This window comes from Budorcas taxicolor, chromosome 11 (assembly GCF_023091745.1).
Source record: "Budorcas taxicolor isolate Tak-1 chromosome 11, Takin1.1, whole genome shotgun sequence".
NCBI classification, from domain to species: Eukaryota; Metazoa; Chordata; class Mammalia; order Artiodactyla; family Bovidae; genus Budorcas; species Budorcas taxicolor.
In genome coordinates, this window is record NC_068920.1 from 56,273,330 (window position 1) to 56,287,772 (window position 14,443).

At 38.5% G+C, this 14,443-nt stretch overlaps 1 long non-coding RNA gene across 1 annotated transcript; it reads left to right on the forward strand.

Annotated features, from left to right (window-relative positions):
- The first annotated feature begins 1,726 nt into the window (after positions 1 to 1,726).
- LOC128056705 (uncharacterized) lies at positions 1,727 to 7,566 on the forward strand. The gene is made up of 4 exons (XR_008200174.1): positions 1,727 to 1,810; positions 2,117 to 2,201; positions 4,824 to 4,904; positions 7,198 to 7,566. It is a non-coding gene; the product is annotated as an uncharacterized LOC128056705 (long non-coding RNA).
- Positions 7,567 to 14,443: the final 6,877 nt, after the last annotated feature.

Sequence of the window (14,443 nt, forward strand, 5' to 3'; positions counted from 1 at the left end):
CCTAGACATTTAAGGGATTTAGAAATGGTTACTTTACCGGTAGCTTTTGGGGAGGTCATTGTGGAGGTCATCCTGTCTGTTCTCAACTTTCCTCTACAAGCCTCAAATTTAGTTGGAACAAATACACCTGTACTTTTTGTGCACTCTTTGTGCAGTTTGTGAAAAAGAAAGAAAAAAAACACAAAACAGTTGAATCTAATACCAGCTATGTCATGTTCTCATTTACACCGGCAGAAGAGATCTCCCACAAGAAATTAAATGTCTGCCGGGCAAAAATAACTCGTGTACATAAAGCCAGCTGAAACATTAACAAGGGACAAGATTTCTCCCAAAGAAACACGGCAGAAAGTCAAAGTGGCTTTGATAAATAGCACTTTTTACCTGCTCAAAGAGAAACTTTGTTCTCTAAAATCAGAGTAGGAGACACTTTGTTCTTTGAAAATGTATCAGGAAGAGTGAAATACCCTTCTGTTGGTTGGTCTCTTTAACACAGAGAACCAGCCTATCTCATGTCCAGCGCAGGAGTTTCTGGACACATCAAATGATCTATATTAAGTATATATATATATGTATCAAGTATCTATATTAACTTGAAGTTCCCAAGTTGGCAAGACCCTTTGCAACCCAGACCTAATATTGAACCCTTTACACATGGCCCTAAAGTTGGCTGTGACCCTATGAGAACACTGATTCACCAACATTTCACCTCCCTACACCCTTCTCTAAAATCTCATAATAATGACATTCATATCCCCTGAGATGCCCCATGGTTTTGCCACTGTATGACCTTGCTTACTGAAAGCCAGAATCAGATCATAAACGTGATTCTGTGATGATACACGTTTGTCAGACTACAGACTGATGGGAAAGGAGAAAAAGTTCTGCATGTTCTCAGTTAATACTGGTTTTCACACATTTTATCTATTTACAGTTGTTTGGATGTGAGAGTTGGGCCATAAAGAAGGCTGAGCCAATGAAGAATTGATGCTTTCTAACTGTGGTATTGGAGAAGATCCTTGAGAGTCCCTTGGACTGCAAGGAGATCCAACCAGTCCATCCTAAAGGAAATCAGTCCTGAATATTCATTGGAAGGATTGATGGTGAAGCTGAAACTCCAATACTTCAGCCACCTGATGGGAAGAAGTGACTCATCATTGGAAAAGATCCTGATGCTGGGAAGGATTGAAGGCAGGAGGAGAAAGGAACGACAGAAGATGAGATGGTTGGACGGCATTACCGACTCAATGGACATGAGCTTGAGCAAATTCCGGGAGATGGTGAAGGACAGGGAAGCCTGGCAGGCCGCAGTCCATGGGGCTGCAAAGAGTCAGACAGGATTGAGCGACTTAACAACCAATTATAAACAAAATCCTGGACACTATTTCACTAGAAAGTATCTAGACGATAGTGTTGGTTTAAAAAAGAGAGAGAAAGAGAGAGGGGGTGCTGGGCAAGAAAGATCTCTTATGATTTTACTTGAATAGCACAGTCTTTAGGAGGAGGGCAAGCCTCGTAGCTCCTTGTTCGCGCCACTCCGCACGCGGAGCGGTGTCGCGATCGGAACTACATTTCCCAGTAGCCTTTGCGGCGAGGCTGGCCGAGCGGACTACAGTTCCCAGAGGCCCTGAAGGCGGGAGAGGAGGCGGGCGCTGTGTAAGGGAGGCTGGGCGCCGCTACCCTAGCGGGCGGCCTCTGCCAGGCGCGGCTAGCGGTCTTTTCTGCTGTGGTGGCAGTGACGATTCGGCAGACGGGAGACGCAGGGTCGGAAATGCGTGGTGGGCTGGGCCCGGCCTTGTGCAGAGTCCGGCAGGTGCTGGGCGGGACCTGGGACTTGGGGGCTCTATGGTCCTGGGGATCCTGGGCTCCGGGGGACTGGGGAGCCGGGGGTGCGGCGCGGGTTCCGAGGCCCGTTGGCCCCGCGGGCAGGCTTCCTTCCTCGGGAGAAGGGGCGGGAGGGGGCCTGCGGTCCCCAGCGCCAGCGCTGTTCTCCGGCGGGTCGCGGGGGCTGGGGCTCCGGGCGGTCTCCTCGAGAGCTCTGCCTTTTCATTCCCTTTGGAAAAATCGCCTCCTGCGAGCCGTGGCTGTCTGGATAACCGTGTTTTGGCTTACTTTATAGATAATAGAATGTGTCCCTTCCAGCTGGGCCTTAGGCGTCCGAATCAACCGTGGAGGAAAACGAAGATGACAACCAGTTTGTGAGTGTAAGTAGCAGCGGTATTTGGGTTTTTCCGAGTCAGAGATTGTGTGGGACAAGCCGCGATGTGATTTCCCTCGCCTGTTCACTCATCGTCCAGCAAACGTGTGGACGTCTCATCCCGACTGGACAGTGTGGAGCAGGGCGCAGGAGCGGGTATCAGGGTGGACACCGTGGAGCAGGGCGCAGGAGCGGGTATCAGGGTGGACACCGTGGAGCAGGGCGCAGGAGCGGGTATCAGGGTGGACACCGTGGAGCAGGGCGCAGGAGCGGGTATCAGGGTGGACACCGTGGAGCAGGGCGCAGGAGCGGGTATCAGGGTGGACACCGTGGAGCAGGGCGCAGGAGTAGAGTGTTTGCCCAGAGAGAGGTCTCAGCCGCTTCCTTAGTCATCTCAGAGACTGTGGCCTGAAGGCCTGTACCTCCCCCTCTGCTTTGCACATGGAGCCGCTGGTGTGCACAGGGTTCTGGTCTCCTAAGACTGTGTTTGAATTGAGACCAGAGTAACTTCTGAAAGATGGCCCCCAGGTTAGGGAGAAGGGGCTGCTAGTGATAGGGAAGGAGGCGTGCTGCAGGAGGTCAGCATCAGAGCCTGTGTGTCTCTGTAGAGTGGGGGCAAGTGCCCTGAAGACCTGACTGAGCTCTGAGGTCACCCTGTTACATCACAGTCCCTCAGGGCAGGTTCATGGTATTTTGTGCACCTCTAGATAGGTGTAATGTAAGTGTTTATGATATGTGTTTTACTTTTGAGAAATACAGTAAGACTATAAAATTGATTTGGAAAAAGAAATAGGTACAATTTTAGTGTCATACTGTGAGGTTTAAATGCATAATTATATTACAAATTCTGACAGTTAACATATCCACTTGTGTTCAGCTGAGGTTTAGAACTCAAATTTATTTTAAATGTAGAGAATTTTTTGTATCTTTGCATCCAGAGGAGTGTATATCCAACCTGATAGAACCTCTTATAAATAGAAATAGCCTTGTTTACAAATAGAGGATTAAAATTTGACAGCTCCGTAAGAAGTGAATTATATGCTCTGAGTGGAATTGCAATATGAGAAGAATCTAGTAAAAATATTCCTGTTGCATTTAAATGGTGCCACAGAAAAATTATAATTCAATTCTATTTTAAGCTACATTCAGATCATAATTTACTTTCCTCTCACCCCATCCTATGCTGGGTCCCATCAGGATGTGTTTATTACTATATTTTTTATAGTACCATCCAGCAAAGATGAAATGCAACTGGGTACAACTCTCTGCTTGAGTGTTCTCAGATACAAAAAATTTTGCATTCTTTTTATATCTTTTATCAAGAAGAATGTTACTACTTGATGTATTCTGGTTTAGGTTTCTTAGTTTTTTCATATAAATCTAATTTTCCAGCCATCAGTTTGCATTATGGCATAGCATCCTCTCTGTATATTGCCATATATGTAAACACCAAACTAAACACAATATTGTTTATTGATGCTTTTGAACTGTGGTGCTGGAGAAGACTCTTGAGAGCCCATTGAACTGCAATGAGATCAAACCAGTCAATGCTAAAGGAAATCAGTCCTGAATATTCATTGGAAGGATTGATGCTGAAGCTGCAACTCCTATACTTTGGCCACCTGATGCAAAAATCTGACTCCTTGGAAAAGATCCTGATGCTGGGAAAGATTGAAGGCAGGAGGAGAAGGGGACAACAGAGGATGACATGGTTGGATGGCATCACTGACTCGATGGACATGAGTTTGACCAAGCTCTGGGAGTTGGTGATGGACAGGGAAGCCTGGCTTGCTGCCGTCCATGGTGTCTCAAAGAGTCGGACACAACTGAGCGATTGAACTGAACTGAAACACAATATGCTGAAAGAAAGGAATGATGAAAATTGGGGAGTACAGAGAGCACCGGTATCTTTGGCGTAATTTTTCTGAAGTTCAGTGTACTACAGAAGAGGCCACCAGCTGGCTCACTGTTCTCCTTGCCCTCACTCTACATTAGTACTATATTACTGTCTGTCTGGATTGGTTATCTTAACTAATCATCCCCCATTTCATACTCTGCTAATCTTCCTGAAACACACCTCTAATGTGGTTCCCATCTCAACACTACTAACTTGATTCCTTTGCCTGTAGAATAAAATCTAGATTTTGACTGGGGTATTTAAGGCCTTATTGATGTTGAAGGTAGTATGTGTGTAAGGAAAGGATTGAGGAAATTTGATATTTGATTTCATAAGGATAAAGAGGATGAAGCCAAACTATCAAAGAATTCCATGATTTTGAGCTTAGAGATCTAAAAGATTATTGATAGCCATCCCAGTTGTAAAATACTGTACCATGATATCTGTATTTTTAACATTATCCTTGGACTATTTCCCTATTTCCAAGGAGTACATGGCTTTTTCCCCTCTCTGTATATTTAGGCTCTTTTTGGGTTTTATCATTTTGCGTTATTGGTCTTCTCTGAATCTTTACCCCTGCTGCTTCTGTTTCTGATTATTTTGTGCCACCTATGAGGCCTCTTCTTCATAGGAATTCTTGTTAATTCCAACCAAAAAACCCCAGTGATTGTAAATGTATATGTGGTTTCAATGATTGTTCATGACTTGTAAGTTTGCTGACTTCCTTTTTAGGAGAGACCATCAATACCTGTTCTTGAATACATTGAGCTGATCTGTGGTGATGATAAAGAGCCTAGAACCTATGGTAGTGATGTAAGTATGTTTATGTTTCTTCAATTCTGTCATTAAGTGCAGTATGTTCTGGATATGGCTTGAACTGGCTTGCAAGAATCGATTGTTAAATTTGAGCTGATTGTTAAACATAGATATTATTAAAACTTCAAGTATAACTCAGCCATAAAAAAGAATAAAGTAATGCCATTTGCATCAACATGGATAGACGTAGAGATTATCATACTAAGTGAAATAAGTCAGAAAGACAAGCACAAGACAAGGATGATATTACTTACATATGGAATCTAAAATATGATACAAATGAACTTATTTACAAGACAGAAATATACTTACAGAGATAGAAAACAAACTTACAGTTAACAAAAGGGAAAGAGGAGAGAGGGATGAATTAGGAGTTTCGAATTAGCAGATACAAGTTCAGTTCAGTTCAGTTCAGTTGCTCAGTCGTGTCCGACTCTTTGCGACTCCATGAACCCGCAGCACGCCAGGCCTCCCTGTCCATCACCAACTCCCGGACTTCACTCAGACTCACATCCATTGAGTCAGTGATGCCATCCAGCCATCTCATCCTCTGTCGTCCCCTTCTCCTCCTGCCCCCAATCCCTCCCAGCATCAAAGTCTTTTCCAATGAGTCAACTCTTCGCATGACGTGGCCAAAGTACTGGAGTTTCAGCTTCAGCATCAGTCCCTTCAAAGAAATCCCAGGGGTGATCTCCTTCAGAATGGACTGGTTGGATCTCCTTGCAGTCCAAGGGACTCTCAAGAGTCTTCTCCAACACCACAGTTCACTGCTATATAAAAAGAAGATAAACAACAAGGTCCTATTGTGTATTGTAATAACCTATAATGGAAAAGAATATATATAACTGAATCAATTTGCTGTAAGCCAGAAGCTAACACAACATTGTAAATCAACTGTACTTCAATTAAAAAGTTCAAGTGTGTAAAAATTTAAAAGTAAATAGGTTATCATTACATTTAAGGTAATAGATACGCAAACCTCTCTGTATCCTAATGTCTGCACACTTGAGGTTATTTGTGTCTGTTGTACTGTGTGGTAGAAACACTGTAGAATGGTGTGCTCCTGAAGGATGATGGAGTATTTACAGCAAGGTAGTTGACAGACTGCAAAGCAGGGGTTGGTTTATTTGTTGATTGTCTGAACTGAAGAAAGTGATCAGTGAAATCTTAATACGGATTAAGCTTAAAAATGTGATATGTCTCTAACTACTAGATGCTATTCTGTACGAAAAATTGAGGAAATCTTGCAGTATTTGAAAACTCTTCATTGATTCAACAAAAATGTTGCTGTATCATTGATGAATGAGTGGAGTTCTGATATGTATATTTTTTAACTTTCTTCTTAATCATGTACATGAAAATATCAACCATCCTTCACACTAGAACTGTCTTTACTTGTATAATGTATGAGCAACTTTTATGTTGAATTGGGTGATAATCAAAAATTAAGTCAGATTTTGTGACATTATTATTGGCAATATAATTTAAAAAACTGATAGTGGATTTTTCAAGAAATTGCAAGTCATTGAAGTTATAGGCACAAACTGAAAATCAAGGTAAGTATTTGGATTAAATTTTATTCCTAAAATTAAGAAATCATTAACAGAACTTTTTGCATTAACCCTAAAAGTGTTATCATAAATTTTACTTATATTTGTAAAATTATTTTTCAGATTTTGTTCTCTAAGATGACAAAATGACAGGGTGATTTTTTGCATTTTTTAAATGCGAAGAAGATGAAAACAGATACAGAAAGTAGTGATAGTAATAAGAACTATTGTGGGTTGTCTAAGTCAAAGGAATTGGATTTCAAATATGCTGAGCAACCAATCATTGAAGAAAAGCCATCATCTTCATCAAAGGAAAAAAATGGATAATCTTGTGCTTCCAGATTGTTGGAAAGAAAAACAAGTGGTTGTATTTACAGAACAGTACAAATGGCTTGAAATAAAAGAAGGTAAATTAGGATGTAAGGATTACTCAACAGTTCAGCATTTGGGATTAAAAGCAGAAGATCATGTCCACACATCCAAGGAGTGGATTGCATATTTGGTAACCCCTAATGGCAGTTATACAGCTACTAGACAGGCTTCTCTGCGAAAAAAAATTAAGGAGCATGATGTTTCTAAAGCCCATGGTAACATTCAGGATTTGTTAAAGGAATCAATTAATGACTCAGTTTCTAATTTAGTGCATAAATAATGTAATAAAAATATTGATGCTACTGTAAAAGTTTTCAAGACGGTTTATAGTTTAGTAAAATATAATAGACCTTTGTCTGATATTGCAGAGGCTGTAGAATTACAAGAAGAAATGGGGTGAGAATAGCAGAGCATGTCGCAAAAGAAATGAAGATGACAATATTTAAGGATATTATAGAAGAGAAGGCCAAAATCTGTGTTATAGTTGATGAGGCATCCGCGGTTTCAAAGAAGAGGATCCTCGTGATTTATGTCCAGTACACAGTATAGTCAGCTCCTGCACCGGTTATGTTGTTTGTTACTTTAAAGGAACTGGTGTCAGCCACAGCAGAATGTATCTTCAATACGTTATTGAGCACTTTAAATGATTGTGGCTTCACTAATGAATATTTGAAAGCAAATTTAATTGCATTTTGTCCTGATGGTGCTAATATAATGCTGGGTAGAAAGTCCGGAGTAGCCGCAAAGTTGTTAGAAAATTTTCCTGAAATTATTATTTGGAACTGTTTAAACCATCAGTTGCATTTGTCACTTGATGATTCAATATCTGAAATAAAACAAGTGAATCATTTAAAAATACTTCTTGATAAAAGTTGTTCCAATTATCATCCACCGAATAAAAATCAACAGAAGCTTTTAGGGAATGTACCTAAAGATCTTGAAGTTGAAATTCTTAAAATTGGCCAGGTAAAGGGACCAAAGTAGGCAGCTTGTAGTCTACAATCTGCTACTGCTGTGTGGCATGCATATCCTGTATATATTTGCATTTCTCTCATTTGCATTCTGGTTTGGCAAAGTTTAGCTAACATTCCAATTTCTTGTAAAACCTTGCTTTAATGATTGACAGTCTTGAAGAATTTTGACTACTTTTAACTGCACTACAGTCAAACTCAACTAACATTCAGAAAGCACAAAAATTGACCGAATGCACAATAAAAACCTTGGAAAATTTAAAAATTGGTACTGGAAAGCATGAATCTCAAATCGAAAGTTTGATTAAATCAGGTAAATTTAAAGATATTCCATTTAATAGAAATAATAAATTTAATGCCCTTCCTAGGAACATGTTACTAGAAAATATAATTCAACACATGAACTTATGTCTTTTATCAAACAGGAAGCATGATGAAAGTATTTTGAATTATTTTAATTTGCTAGAACCTTCTACATGGCCTTATAAAGATATAACTTCACCATGGATAACTGGTGAAAAAAAATTATTTGTGTGAAATTTTAAAATTTGAAGTTGATTTGAATGATTTTGGGGAATTTGTAAATAATAATATAAAGTCAAATAATATTTCAGTTCCTAAAGCTAATAGCACCATTGTAGTCAGTACTGCTGAAGTAGTGCTGAAGCTGAAAGAGGTTTCCATTTAATGAACATAATTTGTACAAGGGTGAAAAACAGTTTAACTATAGGTTATATATCCGATTTAATGACAATAAATTTGTTGGAAAAAGAATTAGCTGGTTGGGATGCAACTGCCTTTGTAAAATCCTGGTCAAACTGCAACCACAGGTTAGCTATAGATACGAGAGTTCAGCAAAAGTCAACAAGAGCCTATGAGAATCAGCTGGCTCTCTGGAACTTACAATAAAGGGTACTGTGTTGGAATTCCCTTGTGGTCCAGTGGTTAGGACTCGGTGCATTCACTGCTGTGGCCTTGGTTCAGTCCCTGGTAGGGAAACAAAGATCCTGCAAGCTCGCCAGAAATAGGATTGTGTATGATTTGTTATTTGTAAGTGATGTGTTCTGCACACTATATATACATAAATTTTTATTTTGAAAGTCAGTTGTTAAACTTTTATCCATATATTGCTGTTTAAAGGCATTCTCCAAAGAGATTGTTTTTAGGAGCAGTGATTGTTTTTAGGAGCAGTGGGTTTTTAGAGGTTGGCCCATGTCTGCTAGAGTAGGCTGAATATGTATTTCATGGACTCTTATAAGAACATCCAATGATTCCACTTTTGCTTTGTTTTACATTTAGTAAGGATATAATAGAGTAATATAACCCAGATTACTTCTAAACCCTGAAAGTTATAGCAAATAAAAGAGAAATAGAATAAAAACTACAATCCTTGTGGCTTTTGTCTTTCTTATTTCCCTATCTATGTTATCAAATATGGTAACCACTAGCAACATATGCCTATTAACATTTGAAATGAGTAGGACTAAGGAAGCAAATATTTAATTTTAATTAAATATAAAAAGGAAAATATTGTAAAATATTTTATTGAACTCACTTGTTTTTTAAAAAATACATTTTAAGTTTGTTATCTTGCTTAAAAGGTGATTGTTAGAGTGTGCTAAGTCTGGTATTACATATAAACATCACTGAGTTAGTGTCAGTGTATGTATTCAGTGTATTTTTTCCTTTGAATCAACGTAACATAGTGTGTTTATCTGAATATTTTAGGTTGACAGAAGGAATTATAGTGATTACTTTTGTAAATCAGAGTTGGTGATTAAAATAAGGTGCTTGATTATTTTTCTATTTTAGACATGAATACGAACAATTTTTAGTTTAAAATGAAGGCATGCTGAAAAGAACAAGCAGAGCTGGAGAAGCTAGTACTGCACCTAGGACAGTAAACAGAAAGACTGGAGGAAGGTCTGTGGCATTATCACAGTGAGTGATGATTGCAGTTTGTTACGGCAGAGAAAAACAAGCTATAATTTTACAAAAAATAAGACAGTAAAGTCGACAATATTGAGACAGTTCCAGAAAATGCATAATGAATGAATGAATGAAGTTACCTTTCAAAGGTCAAAAAAGAATTGAAATTTAGACACCTGAAATCTCAGTGAAATTTCTAACAAAAAATTTTTAAAGGATTGAGTATGTTAAATTTGGCCAGATATGAAACAGCTTGAATTCTTGCATGAAAAAGAACTAGCTTTACATAGATAGGTAGTAATATTAATTATTTCAGTTATAGAAATTGTTAGAAATTTATGAGTTAAAGCCTGAAAATATCTTTTGAAAAAAAGTACAGTCTTTAGTTGTCACCAAACGTTGCTTGTGAAATACAGAAATTTATAACAGTATTAAAGATTAATTGATTCAAAAGCTGAAAAATTACGAGTACTTTTCTTTAGCTTTAGATGAGTTACTGTCCAACGAACACTTGGAGTACCTTTTGTCTCATCAGGCTTAAAAGCTTATGAAATAACTTCAGTTCATGGCCTGAGAAGTCAAATGTGTATAGCTATATTTTAATTAATTATCAAAAGAATTTCAGCTAGATGAAGAAAAAAAAAACTTTTTGTCACAATAACTGGTGTTCCAGCTACGTTAGGTCAATGTCAGATTTCACTGGGATTTTTAAATGAGTCTAGTGTTTCCCTTATTTCTTTGTTCCACTGTTTGATACAGTTTGAAAGTATTTGGGCTCAGTTTTCTGAAATGGTTTCTCTGAGAGATGTCATGAGTACAGTTGTTAGGCGTTAAGTGCTATGAATCAATGTCAGCTTATAGGAGGGTTGCTGAACAAATTAAAGGACAGTAAACTTAGTGATCTCTGCCAGTTGGTTGAATTGTGAAAGAAACTTACTATGCCATTAACACCAGTTCAAGATTTTCCTGCAACAACAGAAATGCTAGCCAAATACTTGATTAGTAATTAGAGAAAATGGCCGTTTTGTGCCCAGTATTACATAGCATATGAATGATCTAAATTTGAAACTCCAAATATGGGGAAAAGCCCATTTCTAGTACCTAGACAAGTACTAGAATTTATTTTGAAATTGAAACTTTAAAAATCAGGTAACTTCACACATATTTCTAATATGAATCAGTATGGGTCAGATTTTAACTTTGACAGTTATATAAATTTACTATAAAAACTACAAGAAAAAATTTTAATGTTATTTTTGATCAATTTAGAGTTGCTTTTCAATTTACCCACTAACACTGAATTCAGTATTAATAATACTGAATTGACATAAGATTTATTGAATTTACTTAATTTGGACAAATGTAGTTTGTAAACTGATGTGCTTTTGCTCTGAAGGCAAATCAATTCTTTTAAAAAAGATGAATAGGAATTTTTCTGTGTGGATTTAAAAATAAAAGTATTTTCTTTAAGTCTCCTTGTGTCATTCTTGCTCCTTCCAATCCATCCTCCATAATAACTCAGGAATGGCCATTCTGAAATATACATTTATTCTTAAAACTTTTATTGGTCAAGAAGATATTCAGATAACAGAAAACCTAACTTAAATCACTTGAATGGACTTATTTTGAATAACAAATCTGGAGAGGGCTGCAGGCTTTGCTTGAGTAGCTCGATAGTGTCATTACTGTGTTATCTGGGATGCTTTTGGCCTTTTAGGGTTACAGGATGGCTGGCACAGTTTTGTACATGCTGGATTGAAGGCAAGAAGGCCAGGCTGGAACAAACCCTGGATATCAAAAAATTAAGAGCTTTGCCAGAAACCTTTTCAAGTGGGTTTGCATTTCACTGGCCAGAAGTGTATGAATGTGGCCATCCTTCATTGCAGTTGAGGCTTAGAATGTGAGCTTTTACATTTCCTGCTTCAGTAATAAAGGTAGGCAAGCGGGGGAGGAATGTGGTTTACCATTTTTCTCCCCTGCTGAAAATTCTTTGCTAGTTTCCTACTGTCTTCAATCTTTCTGCTTCCCTTATAAGAGTTCAATTTTTTGTCTCCGCACTACCTCCTCCAAGTAGGTAGTGAGTTTCTGGGAAAGAGTTGGGCATTGGTGATTAGTAATGTCTATCACATAATAATAGACTCTCAGTAAATGTTTGCTTAGTTTTGGTTGTTTCCTATATGTCAGTTCGTTTTTATGAGTTGTTTACATCTCTAAATATTCCTATTTCCCAGTGAACTTTTAAGGGAAATAATACGCTTCAGTTTTAAATTTCAGATATATAGTTTTTATGCCTTAACCTTTCATGTTTACTTTGAAGAGAAATTGAGGTAGTCTTAAAAATTAGTTGGAAATATTTCCTATTTGTTTAATGTTGTAGTGATGTTCATGGTTTAGAATTTTCAACAAGATTTTTATACTTACCATTTTTAATAGCAACTGATAATGTGGAAAACAAACAAAAACATCTTAGAACCACTGAGTTTTTGCCTCATATATCCCAGGCTTGGAACTGAAGAAGCCAGTAACCTGGAAATGCCAGTGGTTGCAGACAGAAAAACCCTGCAGAAAGCCTGCCCTCTCTAGTCAGAGGATCAGGGAAGAGCAAGCTAGTAAGACAGAAACTATTTTTCTTTATACAGTAACCTCTCTGCTTCTGCCCACTACCACAGAAAACATGGTAGCTTCATCCAAATCACCAAAGGCCATATGGAGAGCCTAGACTTCATCTCTGCCAGTTTATAAGAAAGTACCACTGACCTGAATCCCACCCCACTGCGTTGATATCAGAGGAGGCCTAATGGAGAGTCATGACTTCTACTTTGCTCAGCATTAAGCCTCTTCCTCAATTTCAGGTATTAACAGAAGATAACTAGGAAGCCTGGACTACTTCACTACCTGGGAGTAACTAGGCAACAAACCACATCCCCCTTCCTGCTCCTAAATTGGTATCTGGAAAGTTTAAGATCTAAGGTCTCATAACATAATAACCAGTTGTATCTGTTTCAATAATAAAGTCACATGTCATTCCTAGAACCCAAACTATCTCAAGTGCAAAAAGAATAGATACCAACTGAGTTGCCATAGATGCTAGAATTATACAGATTTTAAAGCAGTTGTCATTAAATGCTTCAATGGGCAGTTAAGAACATGCTTTTGAATTTGGAACAAAAACATAGAATGTATCTGCACAAAAAGAGTAAGTCTCAGAAATGGAAGATGTAAAGAACCTATCTCATGTGAAGAGTCAACTCATTGGAAAAGACCCTGATGCTGGGAGGGGTTGGGGGCAGGAGGAGAAGGGGATGACGGAGGATGAGATGGCTGGATGGCATCACCGACTTGATGCACATGAGTCTGGATGAACTCCAGAAGTTGGTGATGGACAGGGAGGCCTGGCATGCTGTGATTCATGGGGTCGCAAAGAGTCGGACGCAACTGAGTGACTGACCTGAACCAAAAGAAGATCCAAATGAAAACTTCAATAATGGAAAGTATAATAACCAAAATAAAAACCCTGGATTGATTCAGGAGAAGAATGTATGGAACAGAGGAAGGAATCCGTGAATCTAAAAGTAAAACAATACAAGCTACACAAACTGAACAAAGAGAGGAAACAGACCTGGGAAAAAAACGATCCAGCTACAGGGACCTCTGGGGCTGTAACAGAGTTTGGTGTTCACGTCACCAGGGAACCAGAAGGAAAGGAGGAGGGCAAGGGTAGAAAAGTATTTGAAGATACATTTTCTGAAAACTTCCCCTACTGAGCAAAGACAAACCTGAATTCAAGAAGCCAAGTGAATTTAAAGAAGATAAATCCAAAGAGATCCATACCAACTGTATAGAGTCCGACTTTGGAAAACTAAAGATAAGTCTGGAAAGCTTTGAGGAAAGGCACCTTACATATACAGGAAGATAATTTGAATAACAGAGGAGACCAGAAGGAAGTGGCACAGTTTTCAGATACTGAAAGAACTGTCAACATAGACTATATGGTGAAAATATCCTTTAGGAATGAAGGAGAAGCCAAAACATTTTCAAATGAAGGAAAACTAAGGAAATTTGTCATCTACAGACCAATGCTAAAATGAATGTTTAAAGGAAGTTCTGTAAACCATTAAAGGAGAATCTTGCAACATCTGAAAGAAAATACGGTAAGTGAAAAATAAGAGTAAGCAGAAAGCAATATTGTGCTACTTAAATTTGTTGTGAATATATGTTGCAAGCACTGGAAAAACCACTGAAAATTTTTTAAAAATATAATTGATATGCTAAGAGAGAAGATAAAATAGGATCATATAAAATGCTCAAGTAAAACCAGAAAAGGCAGGTAAAGAGTGGAAAACAAAAACAAAAGAAGGAAAAAAGAACAAGGTAACAGATGTAGGATATGTTAATCTGTCTAGACCAATAGTCATTTTATTTATTTATTAAAGTTTTTATTTGTTTGACCATGCCACGTAGCTTTTGGGATCCTACTTCTTCAACTAGGGATCGAACCTTGGTTCCCTGCTATGGAAGTGTAGAGTCCTAACCACTGTGAAAGTGAAAGTGAAGTCGCTCAGTCGTGTCCGACTCTTTGTGACCCCATGTACTGTAGCCTACCAGGCTCCTCTGTCCATGGGATTTTCCAGGCAATAGTACTGGAGTGGATTGCCATTTCCTTCTCCAGGGGATCTTCCCAACCCAGGGATTGATCCCAGGTCTCCCACATTGT